A 21,374-nucleotide genomic window follows, 5' to 3' on the forward strand; every position below is an offset into this window, starting at 1 on the left:
TGCAGTACCATATATTTGTGTGCTATAATATCATTAACATAAAGTGGTGCACTTGACCCAAATACTGAAGGTGCATTTGCTGTATAATTCAGACATCTACATGAGTGTGCATACTAATGTTTTCCTTACAGTGATACCACATTGCAGTTTTCATTTATATTTGCATTTTATAGTTTGAGTAATTTGTTAACTCTCTATATACATATTCATTTCAATAGTATCCTACATTTATTTTATAACTATATCAGTATCTATAACCATGCATTTAAATGTGTATTAAAGTGTTTTGCTATGTTAGCTTGACCAAAGGCCTTACGGGGCCTCTTTTGCATCAGTGCCCTCTGCCACAACGTTTCCTGGGGGTCTGATCCTACCTGTGGACGCCGCTCTTTACTTTGACCGCTGCATCTGGAGCCAGTCTCCCCCACTGCCGCCGGCCTCTTACCAACTGGCGCGGCCGCTGTGTGGGGGGGGACTACGTGTCCCAGCGTCCTAGGCGGGAGGAAGCTGCCGACGCCCTGTCCACGCCCGGAGGTGCTTAAAAACAACGGAGACATGCGCGACGCGGGACGCGCGCGGGCATCGCCGGGCTAAACCCGGGCCAAGGGCGGGCCCGTTTGAGCCCGTTCGAGGCCCCGAGAGGCTGGGCTGGGCCACACCTTTAACATCTGGGCTGAGCAAGCAACGACGTGAGTTATTTACATATTTAGACAATTCTCTAAACTTGTGCCTAGTGTTTGTGTTTATTGTTCACCATGGCGGAACGTTCCACAAGATCGAACATACAGGGGGGCACTGTCTCTGGTCCGTTAGACAATTTCTTCACAAGAGCTGTAACAGTGCTAGCTCGTGAGATCGAATTTACTGAACGTCGACTTTCAACGGACCCCTCTTTCAGTAAACGATCTTCACTGGGGAAAATTGCCTCGTCAGCTACACCCGAAAGACAAGTAGTCATAAATTCAAGTATTGACTCTGTCGTACTGGACATGATCAGCGAAATAACGGATGACTTGTCTAGTATTAATACCAACGAAGTCATACGCATACAAACATCAAATGCTCAAAATATAGTTATCATCCTCCCGGGAGGAGTGTCTACTAGAGCTCAATCCTTAGCTGAAAAAGGAGGGCCAAACAACCCAGAGCCTACAAGACTTGGTGCAATTCCAAAGCAGAAAAGGCCAGGGACAACTAAAAAGGGCAGACAATTAAAACCTTTACCAGCGAAAAGTAGCGACTCTACATCAGTTAGTAAAATTACTGCCAACATACATCCAGCTAGACCTTACCCTAACCCAGCAACCATAATTCCGTGTTCATTTGCTTCTATCGAGGACAGCTTCTGGGTAAAACTGAGCGAAATTCTGTCACTGTCGATAACACCAGATAGACTGAAGCTCATGGAGGAGCGCCTAAAAAAACTTGAACCGATATCTTTAAGCAACTTGGAGCACAGTAAACAAAGTAACCTAATTGGCCGACCAGTGGCCAAGGATAGTTCAGTCGACCCAAAAGACTCAAGCAGTTCACTAGATATATTAACAACTACTAATCTGTCATTCTGTGATCCGATAGGGAGTTCATCTCAACCGAGGACGGGAGCTGCCCAAGGTATACTGACTATTGAAAATAGACCTGTGACAATAAATCAAAAGAACTTGCTGGGAGGGGGAACTCTAAAGTAACTTTTAAGCAGATATCTGGTATTAGTACAGCAAACGTAGAACATAACATATTACCGACCATTGATCTGCCACCAGAATCTATGCCTTATGTTGTAGTCTTGATGGGAGTCCCGGAATTGGAGAAGGGGAAGATAGAGTCTTTTTCTGAGTTAAAAAATAAGACAACGCACTGGCTTAATATCAACAGGCCATTACCTATACAAAACAGAAGTAAGATCTTGTTTGTGAGGAGGGTAAACTGGGTGGGGAGTAAAAGGAAAAACATTGCGGGGGACTGCATTATTGTAAACTTTGGAGACAGGCAAGCCTCTAGACACTCCAACAGCAATAACTACATACACACTCACTGATTCTTAGGTTTCCACACATCCACTCACTCACCTGTACAGTCACTCATACTTATGGTCACTCAGTGCAGGACCATCATATGCACTCATACACCTATATAAACACTCACACACCACCACTCATTCATAGAGGTACTCACACACCTAGTCAGTCATGCAAATAATTAATCACACTGCCATTTACTCACCTATACAGTTACGCACACAGCAGCTCAAATACTCATACAAATACTAGCACATTCTTACACTCTTATACAATCACTGATACAAGCACACACCCAACCATACAGCCACTCTCAGAATCACACAGTCTCACTTATAGCCATTTACATACTCCAACACACATATATACTGCCTTTCACATATGGAGGTACCCACACATTTACCACTGAGATGTACATTCACTCACTAAAATGGCCATACACACAGTCACCCACCCATACAGTCCATCATAGATGCACTCTTGAAACCATGCACCCAGTGAATCACCCACTCACACATCTATGCACAGAGTCACACACACCCCACCAACATAAACACTCAGGCACCCATACAGATACTCAGACAACCAATCAATAACACATATAAACACTCATGTAGCTATTCACAAACCCAGGTAGCCGGTTACACACCAACAGACAGACAGATACAGACATTCACACAGTTTAGTCACTAACCCATGCATTCAGTAAGATACGTTTAATCACTCACTTATTGAATCAGTCACGCACCTACTAAATCATCCATTCGAACACTTATACACCCACTCATTCTTCAATATGCCTTTCCCTGTATATATTAAACATATTTAAACTTTACAGAAACACATAGTCACTGGATGATGTCATGAGTGATGTCATTTGAGATGTCATCAGTGATGTCATGAGTGATGCCACTGACCATGTAATGAGTGATGTAATATGTGACGTCATCAGCAGTGCATTGCAGGGGCGCGAGTTATAGTTAGCAGAACTAACTATAACGGAGGAATTTCTATGGTTTTGTATGAGTCAAATGTCCAGCTAACTATAACACCCCTGAAACCTATGTTTTTTTCAGTGAATTTCTAAGGTTTTTTTAAATGCTAATTTCTAACTATAACGGGCCAGAAACCTATGTTTTTTTCAGTGAATATATATATATTTCGAATTATCAAATGATTTAAGTACAAGATTCTGGCAGGCAGCTCAGAAAAGATTCTAGCAAGAACTATTACGGTGCAAATCGTCTGCATTTAGTGTTCGCCAGAGGCAATAACCAACACCAACATCATTCTCTACAAAGGTAATCAGTGAGTGATATTTCATTTGAGTACTACATGTAGCCTTAATATAGAGAAATAAATATCCACAGTTAAATGCCTACTGATTTTAACAAATGCTGATTGTTTAAGGAATGCGATGAAGAAGGAGATCATGAGGTAATGATTAAGCACTAGACCTTTTCTCTAGCACTTGATTGGTAAATTGAAGTTAAAAATAGCATGTTGTTCAATTTGTTGATATTATGTAATGGGTATTTGGAGGCTAATCAACATTAATTACAGAAACGTTTTCGATTGAATATACTAGTGCCTACAATGTGCACATAATGTATACCGAATACTTACTTACAGGGCCTGAAGAAGTTGCTGTAAGTTTTCAATAGGCAACGAAACATGTCGGATTTTTAAATGGTCCCATGCATATGTAATAAAACATAACCAATAAATATAGACGAAATCACTTTTATATTTTCAGAAGGACATGTCCAGCCGGACAGAGGTCTATCAGGTTTACTTAATAAACAAGATTCGTCAGAAAATAGAAGTTAGGAATACCTTCCACAGTGCCCCTATGTGGTACACAAGCCTGTGCCCAACACTTACGGGGTGATTACAGTTGTGGCCAGGGACACACTCCATGACCGAAGCAATCGGCTTGCCCTGGCGTCGTCCGGTTACGATCGCGTAAACTGGCTAACCTGACGCCACACTGTGGGCGACTGGTCCGGGCATCAAGAAGTATTGGTCTATCTGTGCCCTAACGCGCTCTGCCTCGGCAAAATTGAGGTTTAGTGTAAAGGCAAAGTATTTAATTGTCCTGATGATGGTTCCTATGATTCCTTAATGGAACCGAAACGCCGTCGACTTGCTCATGCACCCGATACAAATCTGATTGATTGTTTTTATGTAATGGTGCAGCTTGATATTTTCTGTGTAATTTGTATGTAAACAGAAAAACGTTTGTTTTGCCTCGAACCTTTCCTATTTTTTTCAACTGTAATCACCCCGTGAGTGTTGGGCACAGGCTTGTGTACCACATAGGGGCACTGTGGAAGGTATTCCTAACTTCTATTTTCTGACGAATCTTGTTTATTAAGTAAACCTGAAAGACCTCTGTCCGGCTGGACATGTCCTTCTGAAAATATAGAAGTGATTTCGTCTATATTTATTGGTTATGTTTTATTACATATGCATGGGACCACTGTTGTTTCCATAAAATTGTTCCCCGAGGTCCCTGCCTGACTGAATTGGGGTCCCTTGTTGTTAAAAAGTGGATTTTTAAATGGGGCAGGCACACCGCACAGAATAAAGGACGTTTGGCTAGTGTGATCCTGCTCGGTTTTATAATCACAGGACTAGTGTGCCAGTTGACACGCTTTTCCGCACTTTGGGTCTAAACCTGCAGTACACCACGCTTGGTGTACAGGCAGGCACTGTTTCCCCAGCACCTTTACTTTTTCATTATCTTTCTTTACACACTATCACTTCTTGGTTGGAGTGGTGGATGCTGATGATGAGAACCTAGGCAGCAGGCGAGTACCATCCTGCTAGCCTCCATGGTGCTAATCCCGTGATGCTCCACCACTCCGTTTCTCACTTTTTCTACTTTATTTATCCTACTCACCTTTCACTCCAGATAGTTCTTGGGGGAGAGTAGAGTGAGAAGGGAGTCACAGAAAAAACAGCGCATCATTTTAATTAATGTTTTAAAAAAAAGGGTGACCCTGATTCAGGAACACAAGATGGCTAGATGCCGCAGCCACTTGTCCAATTAAATGACATTATTGGTTGGCTATGATCAGGAGAAGTGCACTCACCATAGGAACAGGTCTTGTGTTGTATATGTTACGGTGAGAGGGGGACGACCTGTTCCTGATCCCCTTAGCTCCTTGTTGTAACCGGCTCATGAGTGAAGTGTCATTCGGCTCCTCAGGGCCAGATTTAGACATACCCATGTCAAACAGGATTACTTTAGGTGTCATCCCAGAGGGAAACATAATTTACATCGCAACTTTTACCACGCAGTGCTTTTACATCGCAACTTTTACAACGCAAACCATTACAACGCATTACGCTGGGGGGCGCTCTAGGATAGGGAATCGATTTAATTTACTATCCAACACCTTCCCTACTATCCACGGGGACTGGAGTTGGAATAGTAAATTAAACTATTCACTATCCAGCACCCCAAAGCGCTATGCGTTGTAATAGTATGCGTTGTAAAAACTGCGATGTAAAAGCATGCGTGGTAAAAGCATGCGTTGTAATGTCATACATCCCATCCCAGAGTCATTGGATGCTCATACAACTACTGTAAAAGTAATTTTCATATCATCAGACATCATCAAGCTCTTGAAGTCATCTGCAGAGTTTAGAAACTTGAGCTTGATGACTTGAAAATGAGTATCTGATGACTTCACAAGGTGTGACTATTCCTGATGAATGCAGGAGGATTTAAGAATGAATATCTGATGACTTCACAAGGTGTGGCTTTCCAGATTACTTCAGGAGGATTTAAGTATGACTATCTGATTACTTCACAAAGTGTGACTATTCTCGATGACTTGAGGATGACTTGAAAATGAGCATCTAGTGACCCCACAATATGTGATTGATCCTGATGATCAGAAGATGAACAATTGATTAGTTCTCAAGATGAGATTGCTTCTGATGATTTGAGGATAATTTGAAGATGACTCTCTGATTAATTTATAGGCACTAACAAAATTAAACTGGTCTCCTGGCTAAAAGGAGGGTCGTCATTTGATGGGGCAGGAGTCCTGTGCCTACCATAAAGGAATAGGTTATGAAACTAATGTACATAGCTACAAGATTCCCAGGTCCATGCGTGATATGCCACTCAAGTCCAGGTGTTCTTTTCTTTGAATTCTGGGACATGCAGTCCCATTTTAAAATGAAATTAACATGACTACAATGCCCAGAATTCAAAGGAAAAAAAGCTGAACCTGAATCAGAACATCACATACGTATCTTGGAAACTAGGCTAATTGTACTGTAATGTTAATTTGTTTTGCCTTGCACTTCCTGACCCAGTTATATTTTGGCACCACTAAGAGGATATTTAATAGAAACCAATGCTACTGGTAAGGACACTGTAGAGCAGGATAGATTGGAGCAGCAGAATCTGCAGTGTGGGAAAGGTCTTTCTGTATTCCCTTATAACGATAAGAAATAGACAAGGTCAATATGACTACTTATGTTGGCTGAGCCTGGTTGGAGAGTTATTTTATAAATGACAGTTGGCTATGGTCTGTAAAGTTGTTGACCTAAACATAACTCATGACTCAGTAGATTTGAGCCCCCTCCTTCTCTTTTTGCATCTCAGTGCTCATCGTCTGTCGTTCTGGTAATTTAAACAGCGGAGTGAGTGGTCCTTCCGACTACCTGACTTTTTGTTGCATCAGAGTGTGTCAGAGGTGAATGAATATCCATTTGGATTGTTTTTATCATTAGTTTGCCTATTATGCATATTGCTGGGAGAGTGAGTGAGCGAATGTGACTTTGGTTCAGATCCTATCAGCTAGAGGAAACACAGGAGTAAGTGCCCTGTGGTTCGGAGGGGAGGAACTGTATTAATTTTGTATGGAAATCAATGGGGGAACGGATCACTTGTTCTGAGTAACCAGGGTTTCTTGGTTTTTCAATTCGTGTACCGATAAAAAACCCTCATTCACGTATCGAGGCTCGAGTGGCGGAATATCTTGGTTCTCCGCCTCTCTCTTAGCAACATGAAAGCATCATCATTGGTTTAGTCCTCATGCTTTTTCCACCCGGAGGTAAACCACAGGTTGGTACAGTAGTGATGGTGGATAACAGTGTAAGTGAAAAAAATATTATGTTAAAAAAGCTTGTGTAGCCAGACAAAAGGACATTTTAATGGGTCCGGATTTGGGCTTACTTAAAAAATGTTCTGTGCGTAGGAAGGGGAGTTAGGAGTCTTCCACACTATTCAATGTCCATAAAAAAGGTCGACATGTTTCAGCCTCGTTTTATGCCAAGGGGGGGTCAAGTAGGCTTTCTTCAGGACCAAGAAAAAATAGCGAAAGGTGCCCTGTGTTGTCAGGGTCTTTGTAGGTCAAGGTGTATTTGCCTGACTCTAATAAGGTCTAATAGTACCTGTAGATAAGGAGGAAAACAAGACAAACAGACATATATAGAGAGTGTCAGTTGCGCGGTCTCCAGGATGGATGCTGTCCATGTACTTGAATACAGAAGAAATACAAAAATGGCAATTCTTTTATACAAATGACAACATATTCACTCAGTCCCTATTGGCAAACGATCTCTCATTGTTCACTCAAAGCTACAGTCCATCCCCTCAGATGGTAAATGTGTGGGTCAGTTGTTTATGATCTCAAGAAAGGCAGTTTGGTTGCAGGCCTGATTGTTCCTGGTGTACACCCTGTACTATGGTGTAATTTGTGGCTTTTGTACTCCTTTGCTCTCTGTACAGCATGACCTGACTTCACCGCAGAAAAAGCAGCACATGGCTGCATCTTTAGTTACTTCAACCCAAAGTTCACACATTTTTTCAGATGGGAGATTCAACAAATGGGGTAAAGGAGGAATTATAAAATGGGGACTTGTCTCTAGAGGGGTTGATCAGGTACTCTGAACTAATTAAAATGGATTCCAACATACCAGATCAAGAATGGTTCCACTACCTCAAATTCAACATTGGGTATTTTTCATCAGATAATAGGCCACTTGGTTGGTAATGCAATGTGGTAACTTACTGCTGCTTAAGGAAGATTCAACACATCTGGTATCTAAAATATAAAACAGCCAACATTGAATATTAGGGCAACTAATAAGTAGGGGGACAATGAGGTGACCCGGTGGGTCTACACTGATGACAAGTGGCTGGTGATGTACATGCACTCCAATGATACTATAATACTGCTAAGAAACAGTTGTGCTAAACGTTCTATTTCCAAAGTGTTACAAACTTTGTAAATTACACAACTGTCACTGGTTCTGGGATCAAAAGTAAAGATAGTGTTCAATAAGGTCTTGCCAAAGGGATTTTCCTGGAGATGCTGGGAGATGAGATTTACCCCCTACATTCACCACAAGAGAAAAGACACTATCAAAAGTTCATGTCAGGAAAAGAAAGATATAGTGGTGAATTTGGATTTGTTCAGAAAACATATTGAGTTGGAAATGTAGAACTGCAGGAATATCGAGTCTTAAATATAGTCAGTGACAAATATCGACAGCAAGAATATCGTAGTTAAGAATATCGAATTTAATGTAAGAAATATTGTTTTAAAAATGTAGAAGTCAATAATATCTTTTCCAAAAACGTAGTTGTTAAAAACATCGATTTTTTTATTAGTGTTATGTATTTTAGTATATATTTTGCATGTATGTGATGTATTTTTTTTAATAAGTATTGTTCATGTTTTTAATATAGGTGTTACATTTTTAGTAGTTAGAAATTTTATTTTAATTACATTTGCATTTTTTAGTTCCATAGCAGGTTGAGGGTTTATAGGGGAATAGGATGGGAAGTAATTTAATTATAATAAATTAGTTATATTTTCAGATCTATGAAAATTTATTTTATTGATATTTTTTAGTGCTAATTGTGGGAAGTAATTTATTTTTAATTAATTGTTAATTAATATTAGTGAATTGAAAATTAGATATGGAAATTGTGTAATTAATTTTAGGTGCTGGTTGTGGGGATTATAGAGGTAAAGGGTGGGAAGTAATTTATTTTTAATTTATTAATATTTAGTTGTTAATCAATACTAATTAATTGAAAGTTAAATATTGAAATTGTGTAATTAATTTTAAGTGCGTGTTGTGGGGTTTATTGGGGTAAAGGGCGGGAAGAAATTTATTTTTAATTTATGAATAATTTGTTGGTAATTATTATCAAATTAATTAATTGAAAATTAAATATGAAAATTGTTTAATTAATTTTAGGTGCAGATTATTGTATTCAGAGGTTTAAAGGGTAGGAAGTAATGCATTTTTAATTAATTAATAATTAGTTAATTAATATTAATTATTTAATTAAAAAATAGATCTGGAAATTGTGTAATTATGTTTAGGTGCCGGTTGTGGGATTTATAGCGGTAAAGGGTGGGAAGTAATTTATTTTTAATTAATTAATAATTAGTTGTTAATAATATTTCATTAATTAAAAATTAAATATGGGAATTGTGTAATTAATTTAAGTTGTGGGTAGTGGGGTTTATAGGGGTAAAGGATGGAAAGTTAATTAATTGTTATTTGTTTTAATTAGTTTTTTAATTAATAATATTTATTTAATTGATGATTAATTATGTTAATTGTGGAAGTACATTTTATTTAAAATTTTGATGTGGGTTGTGAATTGTGTGGTGTTATAGGGTATGGTGTAAATAAAACAAATGTATGTAATAATGTTTTGTTTATAAATAACTTGTAACAAAAATATGTTTTAAAAATGTTTTCATATTTTATTTAATATACTATTTGTAGGTAATAGTGATGTGTATTTAACATTATAATATGTTTTTATTTTTTTAATTTATAATATTACATATGTTTGTAGTTTAATTTTTTACTTATTTATATATATATTTTTTTAGTGTATTTTATTTTTCAAATATTTTTTGTCGTTGATATTTTGTTTGTTTTTAATTTTGAATTGACTGTCCAACTGAGACACTCATACATCCACTCACACACCTATTCAGAGACTCATGGAACCACTCACAGACCCACTCAGACTCTCATGCACACCCACTCACAGACCCACTCAGAAACTCACACAGCCACTCACAGACCCACTCAAACATTCCTGCACCCACTCACACACCCACTTAGACTCATAAATGTACTTATACAGTCATTATGATACTACTGTACCCAGTGTGATGCACAGAATCACTTATATTTTTATGAATTTCGAATGTGCTTATGTCTATTGAATGTCTGCTTTTGTTCATGAATTTTGGAAAAAATTAAAAAAAAGACATTTTTAAAGAAAACGGACAACATTTTGCAAAATTAGGATGGCTCTGAGACGAGCCTTTGTGTTGATTGTGTATATAAGACAGCTACACATAAGACAGGATGCAGAGTTTCAAGTTGCTTAGAAGCACCCTGTTGCTTTCTTGTTTGAAGTGAACTCCTTCACTGCTATAGATTCCATGCATGTCAAAACGCAAGTTGTTTTTGTAGATAGAGCCCATGTTATGACCTCCGAGGAATGCAGAAACTGTTTTATGAGCATGTTTCCTGGCTTTGTCAATCTGTGGACAACATATATTTGACCACTTCCATTTCTGCCTTTGGCATATGTTGGAGAACACAAAGGCTTTGCGAGGGAAACGTGTCATTAATTGTACAAAGGTATCCGTGTGCATAGGTCATTGCGATCACAGTGCACACTCATGATGTCACACAATGCTTTCAACCAAAGGTAGTAATTGATGCCACTTTAACCCTCTCTGTCCAATCCAAGTAATGCCCACATTAGCTAAATATAAGTCCCTGTCAATACCACCTTTCTAGCACTCTCTCTGGCCCAAAACACATAGGGACTGATTACGATGGCGATCCGCCCGCCATCGTAACCTGATTTACCCCGCCATATTATAATGGAGAGGGTATCGCTTTTCCGCAGGTCGGCAATTGTCCTGATTGCTGGCCGGGCGGACATGGGCCACAATATGGGGGCGGTGCCTAGCAGGCACCTCCATCCATATTAGGATGCTGGGATGTAAAGGCCTTAGAATGGCTGGCGGGGATTTGCTATGGGGGTGAACTTCGGGTGTACCCATGGTACCCCCCCATTTCCATGCACAAGGTGGCAGGCACCGCGCAGTGCCTGCCACGTTGTGCATGGCAATGCACAACATTGCAATTTTGCATTGCAGCTGGTACTGCTGTAAGCAGCACCCCGCAATGTTAAACTGTGGAATGCAACCGCCAGAGTGGCGGTTGCTTCCTAATTTGCAGTGCGGGACCGCCGCAGGTCTGGCAGCAGGTCCCAACACCGCGGGGATGGTGGGCGGACTTAAGTCCGCCCGCCATCTTAATCACCCCCATAGCTGTTGTCCACAATCTACATTCTAACGATTTCAAAGTGATGCAACAGTAGCATACAGAAAGATTGAGCTGAATGAGACTGTTTTCAATAATAAAAAGGTAGTTAAAATGGAGGTGAGGTCCTGTTTAAAAACATATATATTTCATTGTATGGTATAAGTATGCAGGTAATAAACTTAGGTAGCATCTTTAAAGTATAAGTACATAGATCTGTGATTGGTAGTGGTAAAAATAATTTTTTTAATGCAAACATGGATATGCTTTTAATTGTGTATAGTCAACCACACCTGCTGCAGTTGATTTTGTAACTCGTATGGTCCTTCTAGAATGTGCTGCGAACTTATGACCTACTGGTACTAGTGGGTTGCAATTGAGACTCTGCTAAGAGAGTTTTGGGGGAAGGGTGTTAATGAGTTGTCTTTTTTGTAAATTAGAGGTTTTTAAACTCATTGTTGAAGAATAAGGGTTTGTTTTCCTACTAAGGGCTTTCTTATAAAGTGTAGTGTAGTTTTAAAGTAATAACACATTCTAGCTAAATATGGTTTTGACTCCCATTATTATTTGCTAATTCATCGCGACAGTTGTGATTAATTCTCAAATATGCACAAATACTCTTCCATTTTGGGCTTCTTTATAAAAGTACATAAAATATTTAACAAATACTAACCATTCAGAAGTGGAGTAACCAAACTAAAATACGAAAGGCATGTTTTTATTTGCTGCCTTGCACAGTATCAGAGTGCAAAGTAGAAAAGGTTGCCATTAATGGTTGCTTTGTATGAGAGTGGTGTGCCATAAGTATACTTAGGATTCTTAATCCCCGAGAGTTCTGCATATATCTAATAAACGCAAAAAAAAAGTACTTCACCAACAAACTACATTTTCAAGTATGTGAATTAGATTGAACTTTGAAAAATAAATTGTTTGAAAGGTAGATGTTTATATGAGGTTGATAAAAGTGAGTATGATATACCGATAATTATTCTAATATATATATTTTTTAATGGGTGAGTAAGTCTCTTTCTGGGTAACTGAGTATGTGACTGTCTGACATTGAGGCTAGGTGTGCACGAAGTTGCTTAACAATGTTTTGCCCTAGAACTGTATTTTTTATGTGTTGTTATTCTGTATGCTCTAGTTGGTATAATGAAAGCATTTTAAGGTTGCAGTTGGTATTTACCAACATCGAAAGAAACACAAGGTGGCTTCCTGTTTCCTTAACTTTCTTTAACTTTGGGCTGGTGCTTGCAAACATAACAATTGCCACTCAGTGGAAGAACCCTTGCTCCCCCCCATGTGCTACTGGTGCTGATATATCAATGTATGGGTGGAGGTGGAAAGTGTAGCCCTCCACAGGGAGGAAGCTAGATGACTGAGCAGGTGGCCAATAGCCACCAACTGGGATACCATATGTAAGATGAGCAACACAACTTCAGATGGTGAGCCCTCATCCTAACCACCATTTTCCTTACTTAGGGCCCCACCATCTTTTCTACAGGACCAGCTCTTCATCACTAAACTACAGTACCACAATACCCCTTGACGAGTAGCCTAGCACACCTTCCAGTGGCTGCTCACCTTGCCATATAGCAGGGTTCAGTCATTCCCCTCCTGGTCCCTGTGCTCCAGCTTTAATTTTGTTTGTTCTATCTTTGTTTCCCTCTTATTATTGTTTACCCAGGTTAAAGCATTGGGCTATAGCACATCCTGTGTTCCGCCACTTTACACCTCACGCTTGTATTTTGACTATGAAGGCCACACCACTCCATATAACTGTGGCCCGGCTGCTACAATAAACTCATTCCAGGCCAATTGGTGTATACTGTACTCGTTACCTCCCAAGATTTGTGTGTGTGAAACTGTCGCTTGTACCTGATGTAACTGTTATCTCATACTTTGCTCTATGTTGTTCTTCTAAAATGCTAATATAAATGACTTTAAAAAAAATTAAGATAAGTCAGAATTAGTTTTGAATGTGGATCAGTGTTAATAGAAATGTCCGATCATGCACTCTCTCCCTTGGAAGTAAATCTATGCAGAGTTCCTTTTTCTATCTGTATTGTTTAGAGTTTTCCCCTGGGCACTTTGAAAAAATTTAAGAACTTGAGTTATTAGTTGAGGGGAATGTCAGTCCTGAACAAGTAATAGGTCCACATTTATCTCCTAACTTGGAACAAAGTACCCCATTCTAGCACTTGACTTTCTCATGATAATTAAGCAGAGCAGTCCAAGGCCTACTTGGGGGAAGTGATGTGGGCTGGTTATCGTCATTCTCTAGCACACAACAACAGCAGCCAATAAATTATTGACAGTCAGTGCTTTTTGTTTGAAGTACATTTATTGCACATACATGCATACACACTACTAAATACTATGCATTAAATTAGAAATATATACAGCAGGCAAATGACAACACCTTTGGTGACACCTTCTCAAATTTCACCCCTAGTAGATCATGACCCTGATAATCACAATACCACCCCAACTTTATCAAATGCAACATTATAATATAAGGGGGTGTCATTTGAAATAAAGCAGGCATATTGACTTTGTTAAGGAGTCACCACATCAAGCTAAAAGTTAAGACTATGAGCTTTGTCACAGGGTCATCACATTGATATATAAGCAAGCCTAATGGCTTTGTCAAGGGGTCACTATATTGAAATAGTAAGCAAATATTCATTATTAAAAACAGTGGAGCAAGTAACCATATTTGAATGCATTTAGTTAGCATTTCAATGCTCATCAATACAATTATCAACAAAGCATTTCAAATAAAGATTTATAAACATTTTTTAAATCATTCACAAACATAGGTTGAAGTCTTTTTTTGGTCAAACCACTAGAGCTCCTGTTATTAAAAACTGTAAAGCAAAAGCTCTATCTCTGAGAATACTTGAGGGTAAAGTAATCAGTCTCCACAGGTCATGCATCCTAGGACCTACCAGATGTAGTGTTAAGTTTATTTCAACACTCCTGGAGGCTGCTGCAGCCTCCCCCAACACTTTTGCTAATCATGTTGGTTCCCATGACCTTCCTTGTGGCACCACAAGGGAGAATACAAATGCAAAACAAAGCCCATGCAGGGCATTATGGTACGCTCCTGCCACACTCATAAATATTTTTATTAGCAGACAGCAGGTATGCAGCTTCATGCCTGGTTTCTTTTTTTTTGGTTGATTTTCTTTTTGGTCTTACTCGGGCAGCCACAGCCTCAAACAATGTTGGGAGATTTCAGGGAGCCCAATCCCATGCTGCCTGGCCACGTCCCCATCCAGCAGACACTGTTCCATGTGGCATGTGGCATGTCCAGCTTCCTACCTTCATCCTCGTGGTGAGCTGCTGCCCATACTCGTCTCCCCACTAACCACAGTCACTGGTACAGGGGATGGGAGGCAACAGCATAAGTTTGGGACCCCCTCTACTAGACTTTTGTGGCCAGGGAAAAGAGGGGACAGCATCAATATTAATACAAGAAATTCCCTCGTGGCCTCAACATCCTTTCTCAATCGACATTGTTCAAATACTTCCAAAAAATCCCTTCAAATCAACACAGGTACACCTGTTTATACAAAATGTATTTGATATTTTATTCATGTTTTGCATGTATATCAAAATTACTTTTCTTATTTTTTCTATTTATTTTTAATCTTCACTACATTGTTCTTTTCCGTTATATTGATTTAAAAATTTACTCATCAAGTACATATTTAACAAATCAAATGTACAAAAAGTTCTCTCTTAAAAAGAACGAAAATACCCTGAAAACCACACACCTGTCATCAAGCATACACTACTCATTCATTCATCTACAAACACTTCACTTAGCAGCCAGAACAATCTCTTTTTTCTACAATTGAGGTAGCACAGATAATGTTAGTGACTCTCCACGCCAGGTCGACGCGCGTTTCGGTGGGCTTGTACCACCTTCCTTAGGACCAACAGATAAAAGTTTGGCTCCTTATAGTGTGGATGCAGGGTATCCTCTAGATACTCTCAAGGCATATATTATTGGGTGACGGTGGCTGAACTGCCACAAACCTTCAGTGATATTCCTTATCAAAGTGCAAGTTAGGTAGGAACATACGTTGCCTTCTGTCTTGTTCTAATATTCGACGGAGCAGATCTCAGTTACAGCTTACTTTCAATGTTTATTCATTCACGGCGTTTTTGCGGTGTATCGGGCATGGCGGCTGCTTGAGAGGACTCGTAAAAAGGAAACAAACGGTCGATTTGAGAACATTGTCATGACAATTCAAAAATAATAAACTGGAGGAACAAGCCAATGAATACAAATTGAAAGTAAACTGTAACTGAGATCTGCTCCGTCGAATATTAGAACAAGACAGAAGGCAACGTATGTTCCTACCTAACTTGCACTTTGATAAGGAATATCACTGAAGGTTTGTGGCAGTTCAGCCACCGTCACTCAATAATATATGCCTTGAGAGTATCTAGAGGATACCCTGTATCCACACTATAAGGAGGCAAACTTTTATCTGTTGGTCCTGAGGAAGGTGGTACAAGCCCACCGAAACGCGCGTCGACCTGGCGTGGAGAGTCACTAACATTATCTGTGCTACCTCAATTGCAGAAAAAAGAGATTGTCCTGGATGCTAAGTGAAGTGTTTGTAGATGAATGAATGAGTAGTTTATGCTTGTTGACAGGTGTGTGGTTTTCAGGGTATTTTTGTTCTTTTTAAGAGAGAACTTATTGTACATTTGATTTGTTAAATATGTACATGAAGAGTACATTTTTAAATCAATATAACGGAAAAGAACAATGTAGTGAAGATTAAAAATAAATAGAAAAAATAAGAAAAGTAATTTTGATATACATGCAAAAAATGAATAAAATATCAAATACATTTTGTATGAACAGGTGTACCTGTGTTGATTTGAAGGGATTTTTTGGAAGTATTTGATCAATGTCGATTGAGAAAGGATGTTGAGGCCACGAGGGAATTTCTTGTATTATTAAAGGGGATGGCAGGCACCACCATTGTACAGAAGAGTGCAATGACACTTCCCTACCCACTCATGTTGGGCCCTGAGGATGGGGTCCCAGGCTCCCTTTTGCCTCTTTTGCATCGGGTACCAGTTGATGGGGTCCCAGTGGCCAAGTGAGGCTCTAGGAAGGGGCCCCATTAAGCACCGTCCCTAATATTAAATAAAATGTTCTTTGCGTCAGCCTCCAAGCCCTGCCCTCATGAATAATTATGGGAAATAGTGGTGGAGCCCCACATGCTCCAGTTTCTGATCGTAGGCATGTTTAAATGGACAAACCTTCAAAAGCGCATAACTCTGGCCAAATTGGAGTTGATTTCTTCGATTTTGGGATCATTTTTCTCCGGGTGGCGAGTTATAGCCACCAAGAGCATTTTAAACAAACCTCCTGACCCATAAAGGGCAAACTTTGATGGAGTTGTATTTACCTGCTCCCAGCAAAGTGTGCCAGTCTTCTTTTCTCCCGGTGCTCCTCTCTGCCTGGGCTTCTTGTGCAATCCTTCATCAACAGACCACAGACCACCCTTCAGCCCACACTACCAACTGATACAACCTCCTGATTGTATTGCAAGGCACTTGGAGTGGCAGTGGAGTCCAGATCTTACAACTGGTCCTCTGGGGGCATAAGAATGCGAATGTCCCTGACCCTGGAGTGGCCTATCTGGTTGTGGCATCAGCTGCCAGCAAAGTCCTCAGTTTGTCTCTGCAGGACATCTGTGGCTTCTCTTTCCAGCTGGACATGATTCTGATTTTGCCGTCTTCCAGGTCCAGTGTCTTGTTCCCTGGCTCTACCTTGTGCAGGAGTTTATAGGTATAGGTGGAAAGTTCTAGAAATCAACCACCCCTGGTGAATCCTAGGATGTCATATCATCTTTCTACCCCTGTCCTAATCCTCATACACAGCATTCTAGGACAATGCCAAATGATGCTGTCAAGTTTTTTTCTGCGAGGAGCTCCACTCAGGGTCTCAGCTCCTCCCCTTGCTGACATCACTGCCAGATATCTTACCATGAAAACTTCAAAGGGGATCCCCATTTGTGTTGCCTCCAGACGTCTGGGCTTCCATCTTTGTTCGATGGATGTGGGCTGTGCCAGTCCAGGTACAGTGTTATTTGACCAAGACAAGGGAACCCAAGGCGCAATATGCTAAGGACCATGGGTAGGTACTTTATTACAAAAAACAAGGGTCCTTAGAAAGAGAAACAGTTGAGAGAAATGAATATAGACCAAATGGAACTATATTTTTTAGGGGAATGTCCAGCCGGACAATTTATTACCCTAATACACAAAAAATCATGAAACAATAAAACACAGAGTGTGATAGAAGCGGGACACCAGCCGACGTCCGACTAACACACTAAGAGAACATACAACATGAGGGAAATAGCAGGCAATAACAGGACATCTGATTATTGTAAATCATATACCAGACAATCTGTAACATACACATATGCAAGAAAAAGTGTAAATCAACTTATGCATTTAGTGTAATTGTGTCGACGACGTTTCGAACCACAAACAATAAAGGTTCATCCTCAGGACAGAGGGTAATTGCCTTACGAATACTCATTTGTAAAAGTTTCACTGATGTGAAGATCAATATGCCATACCATAGGAGGAAAAAGGGAAACATAAAAAAGATTAAGACATGTCATTAAAACATTGTTAAAACTGCGTGCATAAAATGCATGACTCATACCATGCCAAAGTGCCGACGGCAGCGGAGTGTAGTTCATGCTAAGTGCAGGCAGTGTAAACAACGGAAGGAGCAAGGCTAGTGGCGCAACGTACCATCAGTGATTGTAGATGACTGTGACTGATACAAACAGGGTGCAACAATGGTGTGTGATTATGCGGGTAGTAAATTGGCGACGAAGTGGGTGTGCCGGTAAAATGAGGTACTGTGGGTGTGAATGAATGGGGTTATGGTTCTCGAAGTAGAGCTGCTTACCAATTGTGTAGCACTCAAATTGAGAGAAGGAATTTTGTTTTGCTCAAAAAGCAAAAAAATGAAAATGATCTGTTAAAGGAGAAAAGAAATTGTGAAGTGGCTCAAACTGAAACTCATGTTACAGGTCTGTGAAAACCAGCACCGAGTCTTACCTTGGAAATTATCCAGGGTAGAATGAGATCTGTGAGTGGAGGGGAGGAAATACAATTAGGGGGATGAAAAATTGATAGGATTCAAGGAAACGCTTTCAGGTGATTACAGCTTACCCGAAGGAAAATGCTCTCGGTATCCGGGTCTGTAAAAGTAAACAAACAAGCCGGCGGCATGAATGCCAATATCTCTCAGCTTCTTTTTCTTGCATATGTGTATGTTACAGATTGTCTGGTATATGATTTACAATAATCAGATGTCCTGTTATTGCCTGCTATTTCCCTCATGTTGTATGTTCTCTTAGTGTGTTAGTCGGACATCGGCTGGTGTCCCGCTTCTATCACACTCTGTGTTTTATTGTTTCATGATTTATTGTGTATTAGGGTAATAAATTGTCCGGCTGGACATTCCACTAAAAAATATAGTTCCATTTGGTCTATATTTATTTCTCTCAACTGTTTCTCTTTCTAAGTCCAGGTACAGTGTGACAACTAATTACCAGATGCAGATTTCCCTCTCCACCATCACTGATAATTGTTCCTGTTTGTGTGTAGAAGCTTTTATTCCCATACACATAAGATGTGTATGTAGGTTATCGGAACCTGTAAATTAAACTCGGTGTGGAAGTTTTACTCCAGTTTGACATGTTGCTGGACTTTGTAGGCCTAAGTGGAGCCCCACCGCACTCAACGACAGATTTTGCATATATGTATAATACAGTGAGCTCTGCAGATTTTCCAATACACCCTACCTATAAATGCCCACTAATATAATCAGGCCTACCCAAGGTCAGCAACTATATTTGCAGAGTCCCTTTCTGCACCACACTTCATGTGCACAATTACTGAGCTGTGCATGATGGTAGTCTCACACGTGGAGCTCGCACATGCATGTGCACACGTGTGACTGGCCCAGTGCTCCATATTCTCATTGCACCACAGCGGCCTTATCTTCAAAGCCAGACACTGGCAGTAAACACGCTCAGTCCAATTAGCATGCATGCTCTGTGAATGAGATGCAGCTAGTGAGACTCACCCACAATAAAGGTCCAAAACCCCAGTTACCAAAGGCAAAAAATCCTGGTGAAGTAAATGGGAGGATCCATTTGCAACCTAAACCATTTACCAAAAGAACTGGAATATGTTTAAGTATTATACCACTAAGGAAGGAACGTGTTATTTGATGTTGTCCTAAATAAGTGTTGTTTTGAGATTGGTAATGTAGTTGGATGTGTAGTGTAGCTAAGGGTAAAACGAGCATCACTGTCAATTACACTCACATCAATCATTGAGCAGTGTGGGGAATAGGAAACTAACAAAGGTTTTTGCAGTTGATATCTGTTCATGAGTGACTAGAGTTTAATTGTATATAGATGGCAGAGTGTTGATTTACCAAAAAAAGTGGTATAGTAAAAACATGTGATGCAGCTTATGCATCAGGAGCTTATGTATTTTGGCTGCAACTGGTTTATACAACCTCAGGGGTATTAATGGAGTATAAGATGGATAAAAGGGGAAAGTAAACTTAATTTGTAGTAAAATAATTTTATGTTTTATGCAATAAAAGTATGTCTATCAAGCCATTTATAATGACAAATAAAAAAAACCCAGGCAAAATCAAGGTTCAACAATACAATGAAGACCAGCACACTAAAAATTGATTGTTACAGACCGGTATCATCCGTAGTTGGAAGTCGCAAGGAGGCCGTCGCTGCCCCTTCAAGATTCGCGTTGTATCTGCTAAACCCGTGGCCTGATGTGATTCACTTTCTACCACTTCGCTCGTCACCCTAATTAACCATTATCTGAGCAGACGAGCATTTCTGCCAATACGGCGGAACTACGTCCCATCAAAAGACAACTTGAGCTCCATAACGATTTACATTGACTAGATTGGATATTTACCTAGACAATACGCCGAGGATTGATATACGATTAAGAAACGGCTAGGAGCTGACATTAAATCTAGTCTTTTAGTTCATGCGGCAGCCATCTCTTCCATTGACAAGAGGCGCCCTTATAGACTAGTGCTCTCGACGCATGAGCCAAATTAGCGTTCTTGCTGTAATTTCCATGCATGTCTACATTAAAGAAATCCAAGTCCAACTAAAACCTGATTGTTGTTGGGCTGTATCCTGATTTATCCCATATTTACAATAAATTTGATGGTACTTTCCTGACTAAGACACCTTATGTCGAAACGCGTTGAAGATACCGTCACTACCTCAACTTTACCATCTTTTTAAACACTGTATTTAATGTATTTTGATTATATTGTAATTTGTTATAAAAACATACACGTTTTCTAAAAAACATTTTTCATCAATGTGCATTTGAAATTTATTAAAAATCTTGATTATTTTTATCCAAAAATTCATTTTAGTTTAGTGTTATTTTTAGTGTGCTGGTCTTCATTGTATTATTGAACCTTGATTTTGCCTGGGTTTCGTATTTGTCATTATATTATTTGCCCTGACCCAGGAAATCGATTCTTACTCAGGGGGTCCTTGTTGTTTTACAATTATCAAGCCATTTATTAATTTGCAATCCTTTGGAACAGTCGTTCTTAACCTTATGACTTCTGTGGACCAGCACTTATTCAATAAGGGAACCCAGGGTCCTCATTGAATCATAATTGGATTCCTGGGACCCAAATGAGTTTTTATTGGAAGTTGGTGCCCATGAGCTAAGTGCTTTCGATGATTTGAACTTCAAAACAATACACAAAATACAGAAACAAGCATTCATCAAACAAATAAAAAAAGGTTTAAATAGTTTATTTAAATCATTTAAAAAAATCTAAATTGTAATTTTAATGGGAAAGTTGGAGCTTTTCTAAATTCAGTTTACTTCAATTATTGTCCCTATTATATTCAGTTAGATAAACTTGTGCTGCTC

General features: G+C 39.6%; 1 protein-coding gene across 1 annotated transcript in view; it reads right to left on the reverse strand.

Annotated features, from left to right (window-relative positions):
* Nucleotides 1–21,374, reverse strand: part of LOC144820239 (melanopsin-like) — a 992,733-nt gene that overhangs the window by 612,626 nt on the left and 358,733 nt on the right. The window lies entirely within an intron of this gene.

Source organism: Lissotriton helveticus, chromosome 2_1 (genome assembly GCF_964261635.1).
Source record: "Lissotriton helveticus chromosome 2_1, aLisHel1.1, whole genome shotgun sequence".
Lineage (NCBI taxonomy): Eukaryota > Metazoa > Chordata > Amphibia > Caudata > Salamandridae > Lissotriton > Lissotriton helveticus.